Source organism: Sus scrofa, chromosome 17, assembly GCF_054392235.1.
Source record: "Sus scrofa isolate SSC_HxYL_T2T_F1_AM1 chromosome 17, Sscrofa_HxYL_maternal_Yorkshire_Landrace_v2.0, whole genome shotgun sequence".
Lineage (NCBI taxonomy): Eukaryota > Metazoa > Chordata > Mammalia > Artiodactyla > Suidae > Sus > Sus scrofa.
Window position 1 is genome coordinate 37,347,332 of NC_139399.1, and position 12,756 is coordinate 37,360,087.

Sequence of the window (12,756 nt, forward strand, 5' to 3'; positions counted from 1 at the left end):
CAGTGGGCCTGGAACCTGCTCACCCTGGTCCCGGACCCTGCTCGCCCTGGTCCCAGCTGTTGAGCTTTGCACATGCTCCTGCTTGGCCCCTCCCCAGAGCTTCTGATTTTATTGGCTTGAGTTTTGGCCTGAACACTGGGGTTTTTTTAAGCTTCCCAAATAACTTTCCAGTAGCACCAAGGGTAGTAACAGCTGGACTAGCAAGAAAAAATGAAATTCTGGATCAATTAGATGTACAAATGTGTGTATGTAAATGTGGTGTGTGCGTGTGTGTGTGTGTGTGTGTGTGATATGTAAGCAACTTTCTCCTCATATATTTTCTTTGTCTTTTTAGGGCCATACCTGTGGCACATGGAGATTCCCAAGCTAGGGGTCGAATCGGAGCTGTAGCTGCCAGCCTACACCAGAGCAATGTGGGATTCAAGCCTCGTCTGTGACCTACACCGCAGCTCAAGGCAACACTGGATTCCTAACCCACAGAGTGGGGCCAGGGATTTAACCCGAGTCCTCATGGATACTAGGCAGGTTCGTTAACCACTGAGCTACAACGGGAACTCCTGTCCTCATATTTTGGTTAATAGCTCAGGTGACTGAAATGGCCATGAAGGAGGCTCTGACTCTAGACAAGACTTGATTCAGAAAAAATAAAGCCATCAGCACATGTTCCTCTCCCTCAGTCCCTTTTGACCACCTCTCCTCTGGGTCTGCCCCCTCTCAGCCTGCCTAGGATAATACGATGCTATCTGCTCTGTCCTCTTTGCATCTAATCCGGCAGGAAAATAGAAGGACTTCCTTTTATTCTTTTCGGTTTATTTGTTTTCAATCAAAGAAGGAATGTGCCATAAATATACAAGTGGAAGTATAATAATAAGCCAAGTCCTATCCACGCAGCATCCAGCTTAAGAAATAGATCATCCTCCCCTTTTTAAAGACCTCCCTGCCACCTGCTGGCACCCCACCCCCAGCGCAGAGCGTGCAGAAAAAGTAGCTTGTCTATTGCTTTCTTCTGTGCTGTTTTTTGACTTTATCTACATGGACTCCTGCACCTATATTCTTCTGTAAGTGATTCCTTAACCTAAAGTGGTGTTTCTCAAACTCACCCACCTTGATGCATCTCTCTGGGGTTTATTTTCATTGCTTCTACTATTACATTGTCTGAATTTCCCTCAATTTATTATCCCTTCTCCACGCCAGTCTTTAGCATTTCTGTATTTGTTTGCTATTATTAATGCCACTGCAAAGATTCTCATATGAATTTCTGCAAGGCATTTAACTAATAGGGGATTGATTGGGATGCAGGAAAGCAAAGGACATGGAACTGTCCAATCCTTCTTGGAAGGACATAAAAAAATGCATAGTGACTTAGATTTTCAACAATGCGTGTGATGATAGGAACGGTGCGAGTGGAGATTTGTGTTGCAAGAAGAAATACCTCCTAACAGCCTGCGTCTGGAAACGGTATTTAAGGAAAAGATGCTCTTTGTTTTGAACAGACTGTCCTGTCGTCTGTGACGTTGTCTCCAACAGGTAGGGGAAGGCATGATGGGAATTGTCACAAGGACCCCGGGTGCTATTTACTCAGCTATTTGAGGAACTCCATAGCTGAGTCTTTGCTAATTAGATTCTTAATTCACGGAAAATATTTTCAGAGGATTTAGTGATCTGGATAAAGCAGAAGCCAGTGTGTGGTTCACACATTTAAATGGCTCCTCAGAAATTGAGGGGATGGGTCAGGGATGTTGGTGTCACCCAAACCCCATGTGGCTTTGCCAAAATCAGAACCTGCCCTCAACTCCTGTATTTCTATCCTATCAAGCAGTAGGGCCTCCACTTGAAAAACGTAATTTGGAAAAACAAACGCTCTATGGGCTATCTTACAGTTTAATAGAGTTATACCAGTCCAAATAATTCTCCTTTAATTGGGTTTGCTGGAGAAAAACAGAGGGAGGGGAAGAAATAGGAATGAATTCTTCTACATGATCTTTTAATTTTACTAAGGCAGGTTTTCTCTTAAACACACAGAAGCCCACCTCTAGGTATTCTGATAGGGGAGAAGAAAGGGACCAGAGAATTTTGAACAAGGATGAAATTTTCCACCTCCCCCCGGAGGACCGTGACCTCCCTGATGCATCACCGTCTCTCCAGGGGCTGGTCCATCAGGGCTGGGCGGACTTTGATGCTCTGCAGGGGAGACAGACTCTGAGGGTTTTCCAAGGGAAAGCGAGCCCAGAGAGATGGCGTGTAGAGTGAAAGCTTCTGAAAGGGATAAAACCATTCTTGGGTCAGAGGCTGGAGCATTGGGGAGGGGAGGTGGGGGTAGACTGAGTCACAGTGGTACGGAACAGAGTGGAACAGGGCTGTCTGTGCCTCTGCCAGAGGGCAGTGATGCGGGTGTGTCTCTCCTGCGAGGGGGCGTGGCCACGCCAGCTGCTGGCTGGGTCCCCCAGAGGGTTTCATTTCATGGGGCGTCTAAGAGAGACTGCCCGGATGCACAAGCTCCCTTCCTAGTCGTTCCATTTTCAGAGCTGATAACATTTTTCTCTCTCTTGACCTTCTAAGCACCATCAGTTTCCCACTTCTTATACATTTATAAAATGTGTCACCCTGGGCCATTTTTATGCTAATGCAGTTGTTAATGGTGCTAGACAGGAAATAGTTGCTTCTCCTTCACAGACTATTTGGAGCTCCCTCCAAGACAAAAAGCTACCAATGAGATACACAACACACACCCCTATCTCTGTATGTTTATTTTATATAACACATGAGTGTGTGTATATATATGTCTCTTTTCTTTCTATCTATCTCTTGATCTATCAATCTTTCTATCATCTATCTTTTGATTTCAAGGATTTCTAGGATTGATGAGCTTATAGTCAGTAGGTTGTCATTTAAGATTCAATTGGGCTAAATATGGTCAATTCAGGTTTTTTTCCTGGGCATGAGAAGTGATTTCTTTCATCCTCTGTTGTATGTAGTTCAGTGAATCACACTTACTGAATTAAGCTTTTTGTCCAGAAGATTAAAATGACAAGTTAACCATTTGTTCTGATCTTATTATCAGGTGAAAGAAAAGGAGGAAACAGCATCACGTGATGCTCCATCAGCCACCTGGACAGGATGTGGTGCCGACAAGGATGCAGCCAGCAGGTGATGCGAGGACTCTGGGATTGCCTGGCTTCCTCACCTAGGAGATGTCTTTCTCTCCTGCGATTTAGATATAAAGGTATGAAGATGGCAAAGAGAAATAAAATGCAATTAATGTTTGCAGTTTGGTCTCACATGTTAATCCCTGTCCTCTTCAAGGGCGCGCCCCACATGTGCCCGGCTCTTCTCCCCATGAATCCTCATTGTAATTATTTGTTGGCCCACAGCTCTGCGTGCTGGAATCAGGGCTGGCTCAGGACAATCAAACACAACCGGGGCGTGTTTGGCAGGGGCTGAGGTGCGAGTACACACGCTGCAGAAAGGCCAGCTGGGCTCTGCCACCTGTCACTCCGGGTGGTGGTGTTTGCTTGGGTCCCCGCCCAACTTTGGGGCTGATGGTTGCTGCTGGAAACAATGTGGAGCCTGGCAAATGCTTTGACATCGTGAAGGTTTTGGCAGCTCACCTGGTTAGTATAGGACCTTTGACACGAGATTTGCCCTTTTTCAGACATTCATTTTCAGCTCTGCATAAACCCTGGTCACTTTAAGGACAGTCTTACTCTTACTGTGGAGCCCTAAAGAAAGGCTAGGACTTGGTTTTACTCGGTTGTACAAAGGAACCTTCAGTTCAACAGATGGAAAGATGGAAAAGTCTGAGTGTGAGAGTTCTGAAATACTGCCTGCTTTCTGCAAAATTTGCTCAATTTTTAGTCACCGTGAAATTCGTGCTACCAACCTCTTTATTTTCCTGAGTTTGTTTGGAAAGAACTTTATCAGAGAGGATTAAAACTCTGAGCCAGGAAACGAGGCTTAAAGGCAGGAGCTGGGGCGTTTGAGGCTAACCTGAAGTCCATTTCGGAGCGGGTTTGATAACTGAAATATGGGAAAGCTGGAGGCTCCTGGCCCTGCTGCCCATCCTCCCTAGATGTGGAGCGTCTGTCTAATCAGGAACCCATGTAACCCTCTTCAGGACCAGACACCCTTGTCATTACACAGCCCTTTCTTTTGCACACAAAGTGTATTTTATCAACATAATAATATGCTCTTGCTAAATAAGTTTAGAAAAACAGTGACCAGAGAAGACCATCACCGATATTCTCGGCACTTAAAGGTTAAAATGTGAAATCTAGGTGTGTTTCCCATTGTTCTTTCTCTTCAGTCACTGAGAAATTCTTGAACAAAATGCTTTTCTCTCTTTTTCCAGGAGGTCTTTTTTTGGGGGGGGGGGGCTCCAAATCTCTGGCATATGGAATTTCCAGACTAGGGGTTCAATCCGAACTGCAGCTGCCGGACTACCCCACAGCCACAGCAACACCAGATCCAAGCCGTGTCTGTGACCTACAGCACAGCACACGGCAACACTGGATCCTTAAGCCACTCACTGAGCCGGGCCAGGGATGTAACCTGTCTCCTCATGGATACTAGTCTGGATCATTTCCACTGAGCCACAGTGATAACTCCTTTTTCCAAGAGTTTTATTTTATTTATTTTTATTTTTAGATCCACACCTGTGTCATATGGAAAGTCCCAGGCTGGGGTCAAATTGGAGCTGTAGCTGCCGACCTATACCACAGCAACACCTGATCCTTAACCCACTGACCAAGGCCAGGGGTAGAACCTGCATCCTCATGGACACTGTGTCGGGTTCTTAACCACTGATCCGCAATGGAAACTCCACGCTTGCTTTTTTTTTTTTTTTTTTTAAAGTAATGGCCCACTTTCCAAAGAGATTTCAGAGGAAGTTAGCAGCAACATATTTTGGGGTTTCAGGGAGGATCAGAGAAAAACAGCATGAGGATAGAGCGCAGTGTAGGATGCAGGACTTAGTGTGTTGCTTTTAAAGGCTGGGATGTAGTTAAGATACGTGTCTATAATCAGAGAGCCTTGCCTTGAACTAACATAGGAAACATGCCTCAGTGAAGGTGAATTTGGAAGAGCCTATAAGCAAAATGACAGTGTGGTTTATGAAAAACTAGGAAAAGACTAAAAACAAAACAAATAGCATGCATCTGTTGACTGTTTGCTGTCGCTCACGTGACCTCCTTGGGCTGGGTACCGTAGCCTCGCACATTTAGTTAGGTAAACGCGAGGTCCAGGGGCCCGAAGATGTCGCTGGAAGCAGATGCTTGGCCTTGAAACTGAAAGGCCATGTCATTGTCAAAGTGACCGCCCCAGGAGCTGGTTTCATTTTCAAGCGTTTGCTTATTGTCTTTGAACAATTTCTCTCTCTCTTTTTTTTTTTTTTTTTTTTTTTGGCTTTTTAGGGCCTCACCCACGGTATATGGAAATTCCTAGGCTAGGGGTCAAATCAGAGCTACAGCTGCTGGTCTACGCCACAGCCACAGCAATGTGGGATCCAAGCCTCATCTGCGACCTAGAGTTCATGGCAATGCTGGATCCCCGACCTGCTGAGTGAGGCCAGGGACTGAACGAACCACATTCTCATGGATACTAAGTTGGATATGTTTTCGCTGTGCCACAGCAGGAACTCCAGAAGAGTTTTGCTGGGTATTTCACAGACAGTTCCTCTCAACAGGCAGGTCTATGTCTCCAGAGCATTTCCAGGCGTGGTTGCTCAACGACACCCTCCTGCCCTCATGCAAGGTGTTCTAAGTGGTCCCAGGAGCAGTGCTGGGGAGACACTGGGGGGCCTGATGTGGCCTTGGGAAGGAAGGCGCAGGCAGATGTTTGGTTTCTGGAAGGTCTAGGACAAAGAGTGAAGCAGTCGCGAGGGGTGGAGAATATTGGAGGTAGGATCTCCTGGAGGAGGTGACGTAGAAGCAGGGACCGGACGATGTAAATATCTGGGCAGGGAGGATTCCAGACCAAGGAGGCAGCATGTGCAAAGGCCCTGAGGTGAGAGCCTCCTTAAGTGTCGAGGAGCAGCACAGAGAGCAGTAGGGCTGGAAGAGAAGGAAGCAGAGGAACGTGAGGGGAAATGGACAGAACAGTGTCCCGGCTCGGAGAGCGGCGTTGGCGGGCCATGGCAGGGACTGGGGCTCTAGCCTGAGTCCCTGAAGGGCACACAATGGTCCTGGCACACAATGGACTTCTCCAGGTGTTGGTCTTGTCATCTGTAAAATAAGATAAAAGACCACGGGTTCTCCCGAGCTCAAAAGTCCTCTGATTCCAAAATGATGGGCTTGGCATTTCGTGCCTCGTTCTCTCCCCTGTTTCATAAGGACAGGTTGCTTTCAAGCTTGAAGAACAATTAATAGGTTCTGGGGGCTCCTGAAGAAGACCCAAGGTGTGGTAGAAGGAGGGGATGGTTTTTAAGAGAACAGTGTCCCTGGGAAGCAAACCGAGGGGCTCAGGGTCACAGGGGTCACGTTGCGGGCACAAAACAACCCCAGGCAGCCGTCCCTCCTGCTTCTACCTTTGAGCGTAACTGGAAGCTCACAGCCCGGTTTTGATTTTGAAGTTCAAAGGTAGCAGAAAGATGAACCAAGGCAGAGAGCATTTGGGGTTACCACGCACAGAAAGTGGGGTCTAGGGAAAAGGACGGAGAATATTCATGACTGATCTTTCAATAGTCAGGAGGGAGCCCTCCCTCTCTGCAGAAGGATGTACCAGATCGCCTTGCCACGTGCACTGGGGTGGAACAGGCGGAAAGAAAGGCAGAACTGTTCACATAGCTCCCACCCTTTAATGTGAGATAACAGCTGGGGGTTGGCATTGGGGTATATCAAGACACGAAGCGTTTTTGTGACGTGATCATTTTTATTGAGATGTAATTCACCTGCCAGAAAGTTCATCCCTTCAAAGTGGAAAATTCAGTGGGTTTTTTTTGGTACATCCACGGAGTTGCTGTGGGACCATCGCCGCTATCTAATTACAGACCATTCCCATCTTTCCCCAAAGGAACTCCTTACCCACATGATGTCTCCCCCACCAGCCCCCTGGCCCTGAGACCCACTCATTGACTTTGCCTGTTCTGAGCATTTCCTATAAACAGAATCGCACATAGCTGTTTGCATCTGGCTCCTTTCACTTACATGCTTTCAGGGTGGTACATGTTGTAGCATATTTCTCTCCTTTGTTCCTTTTTATTGCTGCTGAATATGCCACTGTTTGCATAGGCAACATCTGTGAATCCACGTATCAGCTGCTGGACATTTGCATTTTTTCTACTTTTTGGTTGTTATAAATAAAGCTGCTATAAATGTTCATGTATAAGTATTTGTGTGGATATTGTTTTTGATTCTTTTCATGCGCTTATTGGCCATTTACCTATCTTCTCTTTTTTTGGCTACACCCACAGTATAACATGCAGCGACAACGTGGCTCCTTAACCTGCTGAGCTGCCAGGAAACTCCTCTGAACCTTACTTTTTTTTTCTTTTTAAGGTTGCACCTGCGGCATATGGAAGTTCCTGGGCTAGGGGTCGAATTGGAGCTGCAGCTACTGGCCTGTGCCACAGCCATAGCAACACCAGATCTGAGTTGCATCTGTGACCTATGCTACAGCTTGTGGCAACCCTGGATCCTTAACCTACCGAGCGAGGCCAGGGATCGAACCTGCATCCTCATGGAAACAACACCAAGTCCTTAACCCAATGAACCACAGTAGGAATTCCCAGGTCTTTCTTTTGGATGCTACAGATTTTTTTTTTTTTTTTTTTTTGGTCTTTTTGCTATTTCTTGGGCCACTCCTGCGGCATATGGAGTTTCCCAGGCTAGGGATCCAATCGGAGCTGTAGCCGCCAGCCTACGCCAGAGCCACAGCAACTCAGGATCCGAGCCATGTCTGCAACCTACACCACAGCTCACGGCAATGCCGGATCGTTAACCCACTGAGCAAGGGCAGGGACCAAACCCGAAACCTCATGGTTCCTAGTCGGATTCATTAACCACTGCGCCACGACAGGAACTCCTGGATGCTACAGACTTAGAGCAATGTTTCCCAAACCTTTCCTAAGTTCCTTTCTGTGGGGAGAACTTGTGGAAGAAACAGGAATTCGATGTGGCTCCTCACAGGTGTTCTGTGACGTTCCTGCAGCTTCCCTGGTGAGGTGCTTGAGAGCATGGACTGGGTGTCATCTTTTTCTGTTGCTCCACTATTTTCTCAGTGTTTGTCCCTGGAGAGCCAGTGCACACTCAGGTTTGAGAAGAAAAAATTCTGACATTTTTACTGGGTCAAAATTCTTCAGTTTTAGTTAGAAATATTTGGGTGTTTCAGAGGCACAGCCTCCCCCTTTCCAGAGACAATGCAGGCTTTCTTTCAATGAGTCTTATTGTTGGCACAGGCAAGGAAACTGAAGTTGGGACAGGGTTTACACGCATTTACACATGGCAATCTGATGTGTGTGAATGCATGCAGTTCCTGCATTTACACATGCAATAACACACGGCATTTACACACAGCAATCTGATGACCTGGTGTTCAGGAAAACAGACATGATTTCAGGTCTGATTTGAAAATTTCACCAGTTTCAAAGACTGTAAAATGATTGGGAGGTTGTTCCTGAATAAATCATTTATTTTACTTTTTTTTTTTTTTTTTTTTTGTCCTTTTTGTCTCTTCCAGGGCCGCTCCTGTGGCATATGGAGCTTCCCAGGCTAGGGTTGAATCAGAGCTACAGCTGCCGGCCTACACCAGAGCCACAGCAACGTGGGATCCGAGCCATGTCTGCGACCTACACCACAGCTCACCGCAACGCTGGATCCTTAATCCACTGATGGAAACCAGGGACCAAACCCACAACCTCATGGTTCCTAGTCGGATTCTTTAACCACTGAGCCACGAAGAGAACTCCCATTTATTTCACATTTTACATAGAATATCTGGCCAGTGGAATCATTTAACAAATACCTTCAAAGCAACATTTCTCCAGGCTGGTGTCAAAGAACAGGAGGTGTGTGAGACGTTCCATAAAAACAGATTTTCCCAGGGAGATACATTTCTGGGCCTGGGCCTCCTTGAGAGGCAGATCAAGAAATATTTGTCACTGGCAAATAAGTGGCTGTTGGTGGGGGTGATGCCAGAGGACTATTAGGGCCTCAGGACAGGAGAGGGAGGAGCTACGGGACCGTGTGATTGACAGGCTCCTGCAGAAGGGCCAGGCTGGCTGGAGACCTTGCTGACCCCATGCTCCTTGCTTAGCATCCTGGCTCTTCCCACCTGAGGACACCCCTGCCCTGGGCGCTGAGCCACAGGGCCCTGCAGGTGAGACTGCCAGGTACCCTGAACCAGTGGGTGCTGCGGGGAAGCCAGGACACCACGCCTCTGTTACAGGCAGGATTTCTCCAATTTCACCCTTTCCCTTTCTCTCCCTTGGGATTTTTTTCCCCTTCTTTTCATAACAGCTACTAACATTATATTGAACCAATGTTTTGTAGAATATTCTTGGCCATTTTTGTGTTTTTTTAATACATTTCCCCTCTCTTCTCTCTCCAGATCTATATCGTAAAATGGGGGGGGGGGTGTCCTTAGATTTGCTTTTATAAAAGAATGAGTGACGGGCAAGGGTAAACAGCTCCGTTCTGCCAGCACCTCCCTGGGCTCGGAGCCCAGCTTGAAGTGCTTTCCTGAGAAAATGTCCTGTTCCGCTGCCTATTCCAGTTACTGTGGCTGTGTGACAAGCCACCCCAAAACTTAGCGGCTTAAAAAGTGAAACAGGAGTTTCCTCATGGCACAGTAGGCTAAGGACCTGGTGTTGTCACGGCAGTGGCTTGGGTTGCTGCTGTGGCGTGGGTTTGATTCCTGGCCTGGGAATCTCCACGTGCCACAGGCACGGCCCTCACCCCCCAAAAGTGATTAAGCTCAGGGATCCTGTGAGTCAGGGATTTGGACAGGACATGGCTTTGTGGATGCGTCAGCTCTCTCGGTGTCTGACACGTCCCATGATCCCCCAAGGCGGGTGCCATCCTTCCTCCCATTTGATGGCCAGGGGTCTGAATGCTGTGGCCACGGCACATAGGAGGCGAGAGGTCGGGCAGGCAGAGGGTGTAAGGTTTCCCATTACCCTCCCGTCTCCCCTCCGAAGGATGAGGAAGCTCTATTTCAAACCTCAGCCCTCTGATCTCCTCCAGCTCGTGTCCAGAAATGCAGCAGAGGCCATATGGAGGTTCCCAGGCTAGAGGTTGAATCGGAGCTGCAGCTGCCAGCCTACACCACAGCCACAGCAACACCAGATCTGAGCCACGTCTGTGACCTACCCCATACCTCACGGCAACACCAGATCCTTAACCCACTGAGCGAGGTCAGGGATCGAACCCGTGTCCTAATGGATTCGAGTCAGATACATTTCCACTGAGTCATGATGGGAGCTCCAGACTCCTCTTTCTCCACGTGCCTTGTGGTGCCGAGTCTTAACCTTTTAGCTCAACATTCGTGAACTTGGCTTCATTCTAATGTTCCGCTCAGACAACAGATTCACTTCCCCGGAGCTGATGCCCCGCCAGGGTGTCTTGTGCCCCCGGGACACGGGGAAAGGCCATCGCTTTGGCCCGTATGGTCAGGCCGGGGAACAGCTGCAGGTCATCTGGATGCCCTGGATCCGCCCTGCAGCCGATGCTACTATTTTAAGGTCCAAAGAGTTTTACGAGATGTAAGATGTTTCCAGTTCTAGGTTAAGTCAGCTCGAGCACCCATTCAATTTAATGTGTTCAGGAGAATCCTTACATGAGGCCCGTAGATTCTGGAACAAGGCAGCCACAGAATCCAGGAGAACTGATCTGCACGAAACTCCCTCCGAAAGCTTTTCCCTGGTGAACTCTGGAAAATATTTGCTGCCCACAGCCCGGGGGACGGCAAACAACCCCACCAGGCCTGGTGCTGGGCGTCGCGGGCTGGCACAGCTGTGGCCACGCGGGTTGGCCCCGGCTCGCGGCCTGTCCCAGGCTGTTTACCCGAGGCCTCAGGGCCCGACTGTCTCGAGGGCAGAGGAAAATGTACGCAGCTATTTTAAAGCCGGGGCTGGACGTCTTGTCCATGGGCTGCCATTCACAAGGACACAGGCTCACCTAGGGAGGGGACACTCTCCAAACAAGTCCCTGACCCCTCAGGGACTGCTTTCAGGCTGAGAGAGAAGGACAAAGGGTCTCTGCGGTGCCTGTGGGGGAGGGGCACGCAAGTGGCAGTGGGGGTGGGGTGGTGCCTGTGGTCCCTGTCCTGGGGGCGGGGCTCCAGAGAGGACCTGGCGGGGATGCGGGGCACACCCACCATGGGCATGGCACGCGTGCACACAAATGCACACACGCACTGGTAGACACGCTGTCACATCCATCCACAACCCTGCACTCACACGTGAGCACACAAATGTGAGCACACATGCACAGACACGCACACACAACTCACCAGCATATTCACACACTTGTGAACATACACCCACATTCATACACACCTGCATACCCACACTACATCCGTGCACGAACATGCTCAGCAGGCAGTGCAGACACCCACACTCACACACCACCCCTCACACTCAGACCCTCGAGCACAGCATCTCAGGGTCTCTGGGCTTCTCAGAAGGTGTGGGGACATTGTCCTTTCCGGCTGTGGATGCCTCCCCCGAGCCCAGGTGGCCTGTGGTCTGCGCACCCGAGGAGGCTGCCTGGGTTGGGGTGGAAGCTGGCTTCCGCTCTCTCCCTCCAGCCTCTTTGTGAGAATGGCAGCCTCTTCAGTGTCTCTGAGGCTGTGGGGGGCTGCAGGCGGATTCTTCTTGATGGGTTGAACCTTCACGGCCAGGTTCACAGACTCCAGAAGTTCACGAGCAATTTGCCTTTTCCTGTTTGATTACCTGTATTTTGTCAGCTGAAGTCAGTCCTATGCAAACCGGCCCCTCTCAGCATCCTTCTCCCCTTCCCAGGTGTTTTCATGGGGCGCCTGCCATGCAAGGGGTGAAGTCACCTGCTCGCCTTTCACCTGGGGTTGTCTGAAAAAAGCAAGTCTGCTCAATACACATGAGCTTTGGATACAGATGGCGCGTCAGGGCCCTTTTCCTTGTACCCTCCGGAAAACGCATATACTTTGGGATATAAATTATGGGTACTACAAGAAAATTACAATCATTCTTGTTAAAATAAAAAAAGATTGGTATCTCTTTTTCAACCAATCAAATCATTTTGAGAGTCCCTTGGTTTCTTTCCGTCCTTGTCCCAACCACCAATTAATGAAGGAACTGGAGTTTTAGAAACAACCTGCGCTCAAGTTCTTGTCTGACCCCTGGAGCCTGACCCTTATCCTCCAGGATAATCAGACATCCTTCACTGTAGATCCTGATGCCATTGGAGCAGGTGGTAAAAACTGAGGAAGTTAGAAAGAAGGACCACCAAAGAATCGGTCTTTTTTGCATGTTTGACAAAATACACGTCGAACTAATCTTAGTCATTTCTAAGTGTACAGTTTAGTGGCATTAAGTATATTCACTTTATTGCACAACCAGCACCAGCACCCACTTCTGGAAGCTTTTCATGTTGCAAAACTGAAACTCTGTTCCCATTAAACGCTGACACCCCATTCATCCTCCGCCAGTTCCTGGAAACTAGAATTCTACTTTCTGTCTCCGAGAAGCTGACTATTCTAGACACCTCTGTTCCTAAAATGGTACAGATTTGGTTTTGCTTTTGTTTTGTTTTGCTTTTTAGGGGTGTACTTGCAGCATATGGAGGT